Genomic DNA, 15,177 nt, shown 5'->3' with positions numbered 1-15,177 from the left:
AACTAAGTCAAAGGTAGACCCCTTTGGATACCAGAGCCCGAAGCAAGGCGTAGCAACCAAATATCTAAGAATTCGCTTCACCGCCACTAAGTGACACTCCTTAGGATCGGATTGAAATCTAGCACACATGCATACGCTAAGCATAATATCCGGTCTACTAGCACATAAGTAAAGCAAAGAACCTATCATTGACCGGTATGCTTTTTGATCAACGGACTTACCTCCTTTGTTGAGGTCGGTGTGTCCGTCGGTCCCCATCGGAGTCTTTGCGGGCTTGGCGTCCTTCATCCCAAACCGCTTTAGCAGATCTTGCGTGTACTTTGTTTGGGAGATGAAGGTGCCGTCCTTGAGTTGCTTCACTTGGAACCCAAGGAAGTAGTTCAACTCGCCCATCATCGACATCTCGAATTTCTGCGTCATCACCCTGCTAAACTCTTCACAAGACTTTTGGTTAGTAGAACCAAATATTATGTCATCGACATAAATTTGGCATACAAACAAGTCACCATCACATGTCTTTGTAAAAAGAGTTGGATCGGCTTTCCCAACCTTGAAAGAATTAACAATTAGAAAGTCTCTAAGGCATTCATACCATGCTCTTGGGGCTTGCTTAAGTCCATAAAGCGCCTTAGAGAGCTTACACACGTGGTCGGGGTACCGTTCATCCTCGAAGCCAGGGGGTTGCTCCACGTACACCTCCTCCTTGATTGGTCCGTTGAGGAAAGCGCTCTTCACATCCATTTGGTACAACCTGAAAGAATGGTGAGCGGCATATGCTAGCAAGATACGAATGGACTCTAGCCTAGCCACAGGAGCGAAAGTCTCCTCAAAGTCCAAACCTGCGACTTGGGCATAACCTTTTGCCACAAGTCGAGCCTTGTTCCTCGTCACCACCCCGTGCTCGTCCTGTTTGTTGCGGAACACCCACTTGGTTCCCACAACATTTTGCTTCGGACGAGGCACCAGTGTCCAAACTTCATTGCGCTTGAAGTTGTTGAGCTCCTCCTGCATGGCCAACACCCAGTCCGGATCTAGCAAGGCCTCCTCTACCCTGAAAGGCTCAATAGAAGAGACAAAGGAGTGATGCTCACAAAAATTGACTAATCGAGATCGAGTGGTTACTCCCTTGCTAATATCTCCCAGAATTTGGTCGACGGGATGATCCCTTTGAATCATCGCTCGAACTTGGGTTGGAGGTGCCGGTTGCGCTTCTTCCTCCATCACTTGATCATCTTGTGCTCCCCCTTGATCAAGCGCCTCCACTTGAGGTACCTGTTCGTCATCTTCGGTTGGGGGATGCACCATAGTTGAGGAAGAAGGTTGATCTCGTTCATCTTGTTCCTGTGGCCGTACTTCTCCAATCGCCATGGTTCGTATAGCGGCCGTCGGAACCTCTTCTTCATCCGTTGTCGCTCCTTATCTTCTTCACCTTGAGCTCAAACTCATTTTGAGCTCTCCTGAGGAAGCGCTTGAGGGTCCCTTGGGTTTCAGACTTATCCTGCAAAAAGAACACCCAAGTGAAGCGGGAAAAGTCATCAACAATAACTAAACCATACTTACTCCCTCCTATGCTCAGATAGGCGACGGGTCCGAAGAGGTCCATATGCAGCAGCTCCAGAGGTCTTGAAGTGGTCATCACATTCTTGCCGTGATGCGCTCCTCCCACTTGTTTACCTGCTTGACAAGCTGCACAAGGTCTATCTTTTTCGAAATGCACGTTAGTCAAACCTATCACGTGTTCTCCCTTTAGAAGCTTGTGAAGGTTCTTCATCCCTACATGTGCTAAGCGGCGATGCCACAGCCAGCCCATGCTAGTCTTAGCTATTAAGCATGCATCTAGACCGGCCTCTTCTTTTGCAAAATCAACTAAATAAAGTTTGCCGTCTAATACTCCCTTAAAAGCTAGTGAACCATCACTTCTTCTAAAGACAGACACATCTACATTTGTAAATAGACAGTTATACCCCATCTGACATAATTGACTAACAGATAGCAAATTATATCCAAGACTCTCTACTAAAAATACATTAGAGATAGAATGCTCATTAGAAATTGCAATTTTACCTAACCCTTTTACCTTGCCTTGATTCCCATCACCGAATATAATTGAATCCTGGGAATCTTTATTCTTGACGTAGGAAGTGAACATCTTCTTCTCCCCCGTCATATGGTTTGTGCATCCGCTGTCGATAATCCAGCTTGATCCCCCGGATGCATAAACCTGCAAGGCAAATTTAGGCTTGGGACTTAGGTACCCAACTCTTGTTGGGTCCTACAAGGTTAGTGCAAATTTCCTTAGGGACCCAAATGCAAGTTTTGTCTCCCTTGCATTTTGCCCCTAACTTCCTAGCAATTACCTTCTTACCCTTTCTACAAATAGCAAAGGGAGCATTGCAAGCATAATAAATGGTAGAAGGTTTGTTCACAACTTTTCTAGGAACATGAGCAAAATTTCTCCTAAGCATATGCACAACATTTCTCCTACACATATCTCTATCATGCTTATAGGAAGAACTAGAAGCAAACATGGCATGAGAATCATAAACATGTGAATCAAAATCATTATAAGCATTTCTAGCATGTCTCCTATCATGGTACAAGAAAGCATGGTTCCTTTTAGCACTACTAGCCATAGGGGCCTTCCCTTTCTCCTTGACGAAGATGGGAGCCTTATGGCTTGTTAAGTTCTTGGCCTCTCTCTTGAAGCCAAGACCATCCTTAATTGAGGGGTGTCTACCCACTGTGTAGGCATCCCTTGCAAATTTTATTTTATCAACTTCACTCTTGCTAGTCTTAAGTTGAGCATTAAGACTAGCCACTTCATCATTTAGTTTTGAAATTGAAACTAAGTGTTCACTACAAGCATTAACATCAAAATCCTTACACCTAGTGCAAATTGTAATATTTTCAACACACGAGTTACTTGCTACTTCTAGTTTAGCAGTTAAAACATTAATTTCACCTTTTAAAGAAGAAATGGTTTCATTACAAGTAGAAAGTTCACAAGAAAGTATTCCATTTCTTTTAACTTCTAGAGCAAGTGAATTTTGTGTACTAACAAATTTATCATGTTCTTCATATAAAAGGTCTTCTTGTTTCTCTAAGATTCTATCCTTTTCATTTAAGGCATCAATCAATTCATTAATCTTAGCTATCTTAGTTCTATCCAATCCCTTGAATAAACTAGAGTAATCAATTTCATCCTCACTGGATTCATCATCACTAGAAGAATCATAAGTATTAGCATTACGAGTGATCACCTTCTTTTCCCTTGCCATGAGGCAAGTGTGATGCTCGTTGGGGAAGAGAGCCGATTTGTTGAAGGCAGTGGCGGCGAGTCCTTCGTCGTCGGAGTCGGACGAAGAGCAATCCGAATCCCACTCCTTTCCAAGGTGTGCTTCGCCTTTGGCCTTCTTGTAAACCTTCTTGTTCTCTCTCTTCCCATTTTTCCCTTGCTCCTGGTCACTATCATTTTCGGGACAGTTAGCAATAAAATGACCAAGCTTACCGCATTTGAAGCATGATCGCTTTCCCTTGGTCTTGGCCTTGCTTGGCTGTCCCTTTCGACCTTTTAGCGCCGTCTTGAATCTCTTGATGATGAGAGCCATCTCTTCATCATTAAGACCGGCAGCCTCAATTTGTGCCACCTTGCTGGGTAGCGCCTCCTTGCTCCTTGTTGCTTTTAGAGCAATGGGTTGAGGCTCGTGGAGTGGACCGTTCAACGCGTCGTCGACGTATCTTGCCTCCTTGATCATCATCCGCCCGCTCACGAATTTTCCAAGTACTTCCTCGGGCGTCATCATCGTGTACCTGGGATTCTCACGAATATTGTTCACGAGATGAGGATCAAGAACGGTAAAGGACCTGAGCATTAGGCGGACGACGTCGTGATCCGTCCAACGCGTGCTTCCGTAGCTCCTTATTTTGTTGATAAGGGTCTTGAGCCGGTTGTAAGTTTGAGTTGGCTCCTCTCCCCTTATCATGGAGAATCGTCCAAGCTCGCCCTCCACCAACTCCATCTTGGTGAGCATGGTGATGTCGTTCCCCTCGTGAGAGATCTTGAGGGTGTCCCATATCTGCTTGGCATTGTCCAAGCCGCTCACCTTATTGTACTCTTCCCTGCACAAAGACGCTAAGAGAACAGTAGTAGCTTGTGCATTTCTATGAATTTGTTCATTTATAAGCAAAGGGCTATCCGAGCTATCAAATTTCATTCCATTCTCCACAATCTCCCATATGCTTGGATGGAGAGAGAATAAGTGACTACGCATTTTGTGACTCCAAAATCCGTAGTCCTCCCCATCGAAGTGTGGAGGTTTGCCGAGAGGAATGGAAAGCAAATGTGAATTCGAACTATGTTGAATACGAGAATAATCAAATGAAAAGTTCGAATTGACCGTGTTTTTATAGTCGTTGTCATCATCCTTTTGGGAAGAAGTAGACTCATCACTATCGTCGTAGTAGATGATCTCCTTGATGCGCCTTGTCTTCTTCTTCTTCCCTTCCTTTCGTCTATGCCCCGAGCCGGAGTCGGTAGGCTTGTCGTCCTTCGGCTCGTTGACGAAGGATTCCTTCTCTTTGTCGTTGATCACGATTCCCTTCCCCTTAGGATCCATCTCTTCGGGCGGTAAGTCCCTTTGTGAAGAGAACAGCTCTGATACCAATTGAGAGCACCTAGAGGGGGGGGGGGGGGGGGGGGGTGAATAGGTGATCCTGTAAAAACTTAACTTATAGCCACAAAAACTTGTTAAGAGTTAGCACAATAATTGCCAAGTGGCTAAAGAGGAGATCTTGCACAATACGACAATCACAGAGAAGACACAGAGATTTATCCCGTGGTTCGGCCAAGTACAAAACTTGCCTACTTCCACGTTGTGGCGTCCCAACGGACGAGGGTTGCAATCAACCCTTCTCAAGCGGTCCAAAGACCCACTTGAATACCACAGTGTTTTTGCCTTGCTTATCTTTATCCCACTTGCGAGGAATCTCCACAGATTGGAGTCTCTCGCCCTTACACTTAAGATTCACAAAGAAGCACGGAGTAAGGGAGGGAAGCAACACACACAAATCCACAGCGAAATGCGCACACACACGGCCAAGAATCGAGCTCAAAGACTATCTCACAGTTTCTCACAAGAACAGAGCTCGAATCACTTAGAATCACAAACGGATGCGCAAAGACTGAGTGTGGATGATCAAGAATGCTCAAAGGTTGCTTGGTGTCTCCCTCCATGCGTCTAGGGGTCCCTTTTATAGCCCCAAGGCAGCTAGGAGCCGTTGAGAACAAATCTGGAAGGCCATCTTTGCCTTCTGTCGTCGGGCGCACCGGACAGTCCGGTGCACACCGGACAGTGTCCGGTGCCCGATTCCTTTCCTTAATTGGCGAAGCCGACCGTTGCAGATGCGGGAGCCGTTGGCGCACCGGACATGTCCGGTGCACACCGGACAGTCCGGTGCCCCCTTCCGACCGTTGGCTCGGCCACGTGTCCCGCGCAGATCGCGCGGTCGACCGTTGGCTCAGCCGACCGTTGGCTCACCGGACAGTCCGGTGCACACCGGACAGTCCGGTGAATTTTAGCCGTACGCTGTCAGCAAATTCCCGAGAGCGGCCTCTTCGGCCGAGGCAGCCTGGCGCACCGGACACTGTCCGGTGCACCACCGGACAGTCCGGTGCCCCAGACCGAAACAGCCTCTTGGCTGTACACAGCCAACTTTCTTCTTTTCTTCTTCTTCCTGTTTCTAACACTTAGACAAGTATATTAGTACACAAAACCAATGTACTAAGACTTAGAAACATACCTTTGCTCTAGATTTGCACTTTGTTCATCCATGGGCATTGATTCACGTTTAAGCACTTATGTTGACACTTAATCACCAAAATACTTAGAAATGGCCCAAGGGCACATTTCCCTTTCAAGATATTGTAGGTACGGGGTCTGCCAGTTTTGATCAGGTGTGACCCCGCTTTGCTCCCCCTCGATGTGCAGCGTCTCGCCCTCGGGGGCCGAGGGTACCTCGGGCTGAACCGAGGGTGCCTCGAGCCAAGCCAAGGGTGCCTCGGACTGTGCCGAGGGTACCCCGGGCTGGGCCGAGGGTGCCTCGGGCAGGGCCGAGGGCGCCTCGGACTGTGCCGAGGGTACCTCGGGCTGGGCCGAGGGTGCCTCAGGCTCGGGCATGTCGTCGGTCTTGACGGAGGGCTGATGCAGATCTCGGGAGAAGACGTCCGGGGGAACCGTTGTTCGCCCCGAGGCTATTTTAGCCAGCTCGTCCGCAGTCTCGTTGTAGCGCCGAGCGATGTGGTTGAGCTCGAGCCCTTAGAACTTGTCTTCCAGGCGCCGAACCTCATCGCAGTAGGCCTCCATCTTCGGGTCGTGGCAGTGGGAGTTCTTCATGACTTGGTCGATGACGAGCTGCGAGTCACCGCGAGCGTCGAGGCGTCGGACCCCTAGCTCGATGGCGATCCGCAACCCGTTGACCAGAGCTTCGTACTCAGCCACATTGTTGGACGCCGGGAAATGGAGGCGTAGCACGTAGCGTAGGTGCCTCCCGAGGGGCGAGATGAAGAGTAGGCCTGCGCCGGCTCCTGTCTTCATCAGCGACCCGTCGAAGAACATGGTCCAGAGCTCCGGCTGGATCGGAGCTGTCGGGAGCTGAGTGTCGACCCATTCAGCTACGAAGTCCGCCAAGACCTGGGACTTGATGGCCTTCCGAGGAGCGAACGAGATCGTCTCGCCCATGATTTCCACCGCGCACTTTGCAATCCTACCCGTGGCCTCCCGGCACTGAATGATCTCCCCCAGGGGGAAGGATGACACCACAGTTACCGGATGAGACTCGAAGTAGTGTCGCAGCTTCCGCCGCGTTAGGATCACCGCGTACAGCAGCTTCTGAACTTGTGGGTAGCGGATCTTGGTTTCGGACAGTACCTCGCTGACGAAGTAGACTGGCCTCTGAACGGGCAATGCATGCCCCTCTTCTTGCCTCTCGACCACAATCGCGGCGCTAACCACCTGAGTGGTCGCGGCGACGTAGACCAAGAGGGCTTCTCCGGCAGCTGGGGCCACCAAGATAGGCGCCTTTGTGAGGAGCGCCTTCAGGTTCCCGAGGGCTTCCTCGGCCTCAGGGGTCCAAGTGAAGCACTCGGCCTTCCTCAAGAGGCGGTACAGAGGTAGACCTCTTTCGCCGAGGCGTGAGATGAAACGGCCCAGAGCCGCGAGACATCCCATGACCCTCTGTACGCCTTTCAAGTCCTTGATGGGCCCCATGCTGGTAATGGCTGCCATCTTCTCCGGGTTGGCTTCGATGCCCCGCTCAGAGACGATGAACCCCAAGAGCATGCCTCGGGGCACCCCGAAGACACACTTCTCGGGATTGAGCTTGACGCCTTTCGCCTTGAGACATCGGAATGTCACTTCAAGGTCGGAAAGGAGGTCGGAGGCTTTCCTCGTCTTGACTACGATGTCATCGACGTAGGCCTCGACCGTGCGGCCAATGTGTTCGCCGAACACATGGTTCATGCACCGCTGGTACGTCGCGCCCGCATTCCTCAAGCCGAACGGCATGGTGACATAGCAGTACATGCCGAAGGGTGTGATGAAAGAAGTCGCGAGCTGGTCGGACTCTTTCATCCTGATTTGATGATACCCTGAGTAGGCATCGAGGAAAGACAGGGTTTCGCACCCAGCAGTGGAATCCACGATTTGGTCGATGCGAGGCAGAGGGTAGGGAACCTTCGGACATGCTTTGTTGAGACCAGTGTAGTCTACACACATCCACCATTTCCCCCCTTTCTTTCTCACAAGCACAGGGTTGGCAAGCCATTCGGGATGGAATACCTCTTTGATGAACCCTGCCGCCATTAGCTTGCGGATCTCCTCGTCTATGGCTCTGCGCTTCTCCTCGTCGAATCGGCGCAGAGGCTGCTTGACGGGTCGGGCTCCAGCTCGGATGTCCAGCGAGTGCTCGGCGACATCCCTCGGTATGCCGGGCATGTCCGAGGGACTCCACGCGAAGACGTCGGCGCTCGCGCAGAGAAAGTCGGCGAGTACTACTTCCTATTTGGGATCGAGCCCGGAGCCGACCCGGATCCGCTTGGAGGCGTCACTGCTGGGGTCGAGGGGGACGGACTTAACCGTCTCCGCTGGCTCGAAGTTGCCGGCATGACGCTTCACGTCTGGCACCTCCTTAGAGAGGCTTTCCAGGTCGGCGATGAGGGCCTCGGACTCGGCAAGGGCCTCGGCGTACTCCACGCACTCCACATCGCATTCGAACGCGTGTTTGTACGTGGGGCCGACGGTGATGACCCCGTTGGGGCCCGGCATCTTGAGCTTTAGGTAGGTGTAGTTGGGGACGACCATGAACTTCGCGTAGCATGGCCTCCCCAGTACCGCGTGGTAGGTTCCTCGGAACCCAACCACCTCGAACGTCAGGGTCTCCCTTCGGAAGTTGGAGGGTGTTCCGAAGCAGACGGGAAGGTCGAGCTGTCCGAGGGGCTGGACGCGCTTCCCGGGAATGATCCCATGGAAGGGCGCAGCGCCTGCCCGGATGGAGGATAGATCGACACGCAGGAGCCCGAGGGTCTCGGCGTAGATGATGTTGAGGATGCTGCCTCCGTCCATGAGGACCTTGGTGAGCCTGACGTCGCCGATGACGGGGTCGACGATGAGCGGGTATTTCCCTGGGCTCGGCACATGATCGGGATGGTCGGCTTGGTCGAAGGTGATGGGCTTGTCGGACCAGTCTAGGTAGACTGGCGCCGCCACCTTCACCGAACAGACCTCCCAGCGCTCCTGCTTGTGGTGCCGAGCCGAGGCGCTCGCCGCTTGCCCACCATAGATCATGAAGCAGTCGCGGACCTCGGGGAACTCTCCTGCCTGGTGATCTTCCTTCTTGTCGTCGTCGTGGGCCTTGCCACCCTCCGCGGGTGGCCCGACCCTGTGGAAGTGGCGCCGAAGCATAACGCACTCCTCAAGGGTGTGCTTGACGGGCCCCTGGTGATAGGGGCACGGCTCCTTGAGCATCTTGTCGAAGAGGTTGGCACCTCCGGGGGGTTTCCGAGGGTTCTTGTACTCGGCGGCGGCGACAAGGTCCGCATCGGCGGCGTCGCGTTTCGCTTGCGACTTCTTCTTGCCCTTCTTCTTGGCGCCGCGCTGAGTTGACGCCTCGGGGGCATCTTCCGAAGGGCAGCCCTGGGGCTGCTTGTCCTTCCGGAAGATAGCCTCGACCGCCTCCTGGCCGGAGGCGAACTTGGTGGCGATGTCCATCAGCTCGCTCGCCCTGGTGGGGGTCTTGCGACCCAGCTTGCTCACCAGGTCGCGGCAGGTGGTGCCAGCGAGGAACGCGCCGATGACATCCGAGTCGGTGATGTTGGGCAGCTCGGTGCGCTGCTTCGAGAATCGCCGGATGTAGTCCCGGAGAGACTCTCCCGGCTGCTGTCGGCAGCTTCGGAGGTCCCAGGAATTCCCGGGGCGCACGTACGTGCCCTGGAAATTGCCTGCGAAAGCTTGGACTAGGTTGTCCCAGTTGAAGATCTGCCCCGGAGGCAGGTGCTCCAACCAGGCGCGAGCGGTGTCAGAGAGGAACAGGGGGAGGTTGCGGATGATGAGGTTGTCATCGTCCGTTCCACCCAGTTGGCAGGCCAGACGGTAGTCCGTGAGCCACAGTTCCGGTCTCGTCTCCCCCGAGTACTTTGTGATAGTAGTCGGGGGTCGGAACTGGGTCGGGAACGGCGCCCGTCGGATGGCTCGGCTGAAGGCCTGCGGACCGGGTGGTTCGGGTGAGGGACTCCGATCCTCCCCGCTGTCGTAGCGTCCCCCACGCCTGGGGTGGTAGCCTCGGCGCACCCTCTCGTCGAGGTGGGCCCGACGGTCGCGGTGATGGTGCTCGTTGCCGAGGCGACCCGGGGCCGCAGGCGCGGTGTTGCGCGTGCGCCCGGTGTAGACCGAGGCTTCCCGCATGAATCAGGAAGTCGCGGCATGAGGTTCCGAGGGGTACCCCTGCCTCCGGGAGGCAGAGCTCTTGGCCCATCGGACCGCGGCGCCTTCCAAGAGATTCTTGAGCTCTCCCTGGATTCGTCGCCCCTCGGTGGTTGAGGGCTCCGGCATCGCGCGGAGAAGCATCGCTGCTGCAGCCAGGTTCTGGCCGACCCCACTAGATGCGGGTGGTGGCCTGACCCTGATGTTGTCGGCGATGCGGTGCTGGAAGCCCCGAGGTAGATGACTTATTTCTCCGGCCGGAGGTTGGCCCGCCCATGCCTGCCCGACGTCCCGACGGATCGGCTCAAGCGCTCCTGCTCCCTCGTCGAGCCTGGCCTGTACCCCGCGGATTTGCTCGAGCTGTGGGTCATGGCCCCCCGCCTGAACGGGGACCACAGCTAGCTCCCGTGGGATGTCAACACGAGGCGCCGACCTAGGGAGATCACCGTCCTCCGGCATGCCGAGATGGTTGCCTTTGGGGGGACCCCCTAGATTGACGTGGAAGCATTCGCGACTCGGGCCGCGGTCCTCGTCGCTGAGGCTACGGCTGCCGTCGGAACAGTCGGAAAGGCAGTAGTCGCACGCGGTCATAAAGTCCCGCATGGCACTGGGGTTGCCAAGTCCAGAGAAATCCTAACAGATGCTGGGCTCGTCGTCTTCCTCGGACCCAGAGGGCCCGTAGGTCGAGACGTCCGTCAGCCGGCCCCAAGGTGACCGCATACGAAACCCCAGTGGGTTTGGACTCGCCTCTATGAGGGCGCCTGCCAAAGCGGGGCCGCTAGGCGGGTCGAGGCTGAATCCAAAAGACGTGGGATGGGAATCGGTCGGTACCTTTTGGTCGACGAGCGGCGATAAAGTCACGTCGAGGACTGACCGCACCGTCGTCTCAGGTACGAGGGTGACGTCCAGCAAGCTTTTCGCGAGTGTGCTGGCGTCGTCCGCTTGCTCGGGATTGGCGTGTCGCGGGGAGACGGCGCTCGTCTTCGTCTCAGGCGCGAAGTCGATACCCGACGCGCCCCCCGTTGGGGCGCTGGGGCCGTTGACTCGCTCGACAGTCGACGAGGCGCTGCCTTCCGCTTGGCCTTGGTTGCCCCGCCTTCCCCTCCGTTAGCGGGGAAGAGGGCGGGATGAGCTCGAAGGTTGTTCTTCCACCATGCGGGGAAGACGTCGTCGATTCCGCCGCCGGCGGGCGGGCTGTCGGCCGCCATTGTCGTTGTCGCGCGGCAGTGGAAGGAGTATCATGTCGTAGCTGCCGTCGAGGGACATGAACTCAAGACTCCCGAAACGGAGCACCGTCCTGGGTTGGAAAGGTTGCTGGAGACTGCCCAGCTGGAGCTTGACGGGAAGCTGTTCGTCAACATGCAGCAGGCCCCTACCTGGCGCGCCAACTGTCGGCGTTTCGAGACCGGGGGGTCCCTAGGCCGACGAGTGAATGTCGCCGCGTGCCCCAGCCCAGATGGGTCGAGCGCGAGGTCGAGCGCGAAGGGGGGAAGCGAGGCGGCCGGAGACCGGCGTGAGAGAGGTGGGAATCCCGCGGCCTTCGTGTTCGTCCCGCGCCCAGGTCGGGTGCGCTTGCAGTAGGGGGTTACAAGCGTCCACGCGGGAGAGGGAGCGAGCGGCTTCAAGCGAGCGCGTGTCTCGTCCTCGTCTCCGCGCGGCCAACCTTCTCTAAGAGGGCCCTGGTCCTTCCTTTTATAGGCGTAAGGAGAGGATCTAGGTGTACAACGGGGGGTATAGCAGAGTGCTACGTGTCTAGCGGAGGAGAGCTAGCGCCCTAAGTACATGCCGTCATGGCAGTCGGAGAGATTTTGGCACCCTGCTGGTGTGATGTCGTGGCCATCAGAGGAGTGCTGGAGCCTGACGGAGGGACAGCTGTCGGAGCGGTTGAGTCCTTGCTGACGTCCTCTTGCTTCCGTAAGGGGGCTGAGAGCCGCCGTCGTCACAGAGTATGCGGGGGGCCATCATTGCCTATCTGGCGGAGCGAGCCAGATGGGACGCCGGTCTTGTTCCCTGCGGCCCGAGTCAGCTCGGGGTAGGGTGATGATGGCGCCTCCTGTTGACGGGGCTGGTCTGCGCCCTAGGTTGGGCGATGTGGAAGCTCCTCCGAAGCCGAGGTCGAGTCTGTCTTCCGTGGCCGAGGTCGAGTCCGAGCCCCTGGGTCGGGCGAGGCGGAGATCGTTGGCTGAGGTCGGGGCGTAGTCCGAGCCCTGGGGTCGGGCGGAGCGGAGTTCGTCGTCTTCTAGGGCTGAGCCCAAGTCCGAGCCCTGGGTCGGGCGGTGTGGAGTTCGTCGTCTTCTGGGGCTGAGCCCAAGTCCGAGCCCTGGGTCGGGCGGTGCGGAGTTCGTCGTCTTCTGGGGCTGAGCCCAAGTCCGAGCCCTGGGTCGGGCAGAGCGGAGTTCATCGTCTTCTGGGGCTGAGCCCAAGTCCGAGCCTTGGGTCGGGCGGAGCGGAGTTCGCCGTCTTCCGGGACTTAGCCCGAGTCCGAGCCCTGGGTCGGGCGGAGTTCGCCGTCTTCCGGGACTTAGCCCGAGTCCGAGCCCTGGGTCGGGCGGAGCGGAGTTCGCCATCTTCCGGGACTTAGCCCAAGTCCGAGCCCTGGGTCGGGCGGAGTGGAGTTCGCCGTCTTCCGGGACTTAGCCCGAGTCCGAGCCCTGGGTCGGGCGAAGCGGAGCTTCCTATGGTGCCTTCGACCGGGCCTGACTGCCTGTCAGCCTCACTCTGTCGAGTGGCACCGCAGTCGGAGCGACGCAGGCGGCGCTGACTTTCTGTCAGGCCGGTCAGTGGAGCGGTGAAGTGACGGCAGTCACTTCGGCTCTGTCGGCTGGGGGGCACGCGTCAGGATAAAGGTGTCAGGCCACCTTTGCATTAAATGCTCCTGCGGCTTGGTCGGTCGGCGCGGCGATTTGGTCAGGGTTGCTTCTTGGCGAAGACAGGGCCTCGGGCGAGCCGGGAACACGTTCGCCGCTGGAGGGGGGCCTCGGGCGAGACGGAGATCCTCCGGGGTCGGCTGCCCTTGTCCGAGGCTAGGCTCGGGCGAGGCGTGATCGAGTCCCTCGTATGGACTGATCCCTGACTTAATCGCACCCATCAGGCCTTTGCAGCTTTATGCTGATGGGGGTTACCAGCTGAGAATTAGGAGCCTTGAGGGTACCCCTAATTATGGTCCCCGACATATCTCTAAACTAGTCCACAAATAAATCTCTAGAATAAAACATATGCAAATAAGCAATCTAGAATGTGCAAACTAGGTTTTGTCTATGTGCTCTACCACAAAAAAGGACTTATGCAACCTAAGTTCCAATCCTAAATATTCTACACTAAGAATAGTAAAGATTGTAACTTAAGTAGAGAGAGTAAATGCGGAAGATTTAAAGAGCTAGTAGAGAAAACAAACTCTCATGGATGACACCGGTATTTTTACCGAGGTATCCGAACCCACGCAAGGTCCCAACTAAACCTCGTTGGTACCCCTACTGAGAGCACCTAAAGGGGGATGAATAGGTGATCCTGTAAAAAACAGTTCAACAAAACAAACTTGGACTAATAGCAAGAGCCAAGTTCGAATTAGGTGCATGAGCAGAGTAAACTTATTCACTTAATTGCTCTTCACTAAGTGAGTATTAAACTTGGAGCAATAATGTAAGTGAAGTGAATAGAGAAAATCGCAGTAGGATAAAGACAAGTGACACATCGATTTTTATCTCGTGGTTCGGTCAAGTAGAATACTTGCCTACTCCACGTTGTGGCGTCCCAATGGACGAGGGTTGCACTCAACCCCTTTCAAGTGATCCAAAGATCAACTTGAATACCACGGTTCTCTTTATCTCAACAATATCCTGTTGTGAGGAATCTCCATAATTTGGAGTCTCTCACACCTTACACAAATGATCTCAAATGAAAACAATAGTAAGGGGGAATAGAAACACACACAAGAGCGAGAGTTGCAGAAACAACATGCACACAAGACAAGAACGAGCACATGAAACAACATAGCGGAGTTACAACTCAAAGAAGTGCTCGAATCTCTATCACAATGAAACAAATGCGTGATTGCGAAGTCTCGCCGTTGTAGAATGTTCAATGGGTGCTTGGTGTGTTGCTCCATGTGCCTAGGGTCCCTTTTATAGCACCAAGGCAGTTAGGAGCCGTTGGAGACCCATTTGGAAGGCCCTGGTTGCCTCCTGTCCGTGGGCGCACCGGACAGTCCGGTGCACCACCAGACAGTCCGGTGCACCACCAGACAGTGAATAGTGCGCGATTCTCTCCCTTGTTTGGCGAAGCCGACCGTTGCAACCATCGGCCCTGTGGCACACCAGACAATCCGGTGGCGCACCGGACAGTCTGATGCGGTCTGGTGAACATTGGCGAAATCCATGTGTCGCCCGCTGATCGCGCAACCGGCCGTTGGCTGGGTGCTCCGCTGGCACACTGGACAGTCCGGTGGGGCGGTGCCCTCAGCTTTTCCTGAGAGCGGTCAGTTCACCGGGGCGCCAGCCTGGGCACCGGACACTGTCCGGTGCACCACTGACTGGTGCAAGTTTGGCTTGCCTTAGCCAAACTTCTCCAATTCGATTTCTCTCACTTTGAGAAGTTTCCTAGCATTTAGTAGAATAATGTTAGTACCAAAAATAATTTACTAAGGCCAGAATCATACCTTGCTTTTCCATTTGCATCTCTTTAACTCTTGGCTCAATAAAGTCATAACTCTATGTGTTGAGCATCTAATCACCAAAGCAATATAGAAATGGGCCGAGGGCACATTTCCCTTTCAATCTCCTCCTTTTGGTTATTTATGCCAACTTATCAAAAGCAACTCAGAATGCATAAACATATTCAAATGCAAGCTAAAGAGTGCAAATTGATGTCAAATTGAAGACCAATTAATCTTACATAGGATTTGGCATATTTGGATCACTTTTGCCACCACTTGGTTTGTTTTTGCAAAACAAATTCATTTTCGTATCTCTATGTCAAAAACACTTGTTTGGGCAAATCAAGATATCTTTCAAGACTAGTTTTGATCAAGAGTCAGCAAACTCCCCTTTTCCCATGATCAAATTCCCCCCCCATAAGAGAGCAATTTTTGCAATAAAAGGGTTTTGATCAAAAACCAAGTATACTCATACTAATATTTTAAAAAATACACAAGTGGTAGCTGATCCAGTTGCTTTGGCCTTAATTTCTTGCCCTTTGGCATTAAGCA

The sequence above is a fragment of the Zea mays genome, chromosome 5 (assembly GCF_902167145.1).
Source record: "Zea mays cultivar B73 chromosome 5, Zm-B73-REFERENCE-NAM-5.0, whole genome shotgun sequence".
Lineage (NCBI taxonomy): Eukaryota > Viridiplantae > Streptophyta > Magnoliopsida > Poales > Poaceae > Zea > Zea mays.
This window is presented reverse-complemented; position numbering follows the sequence as displayed.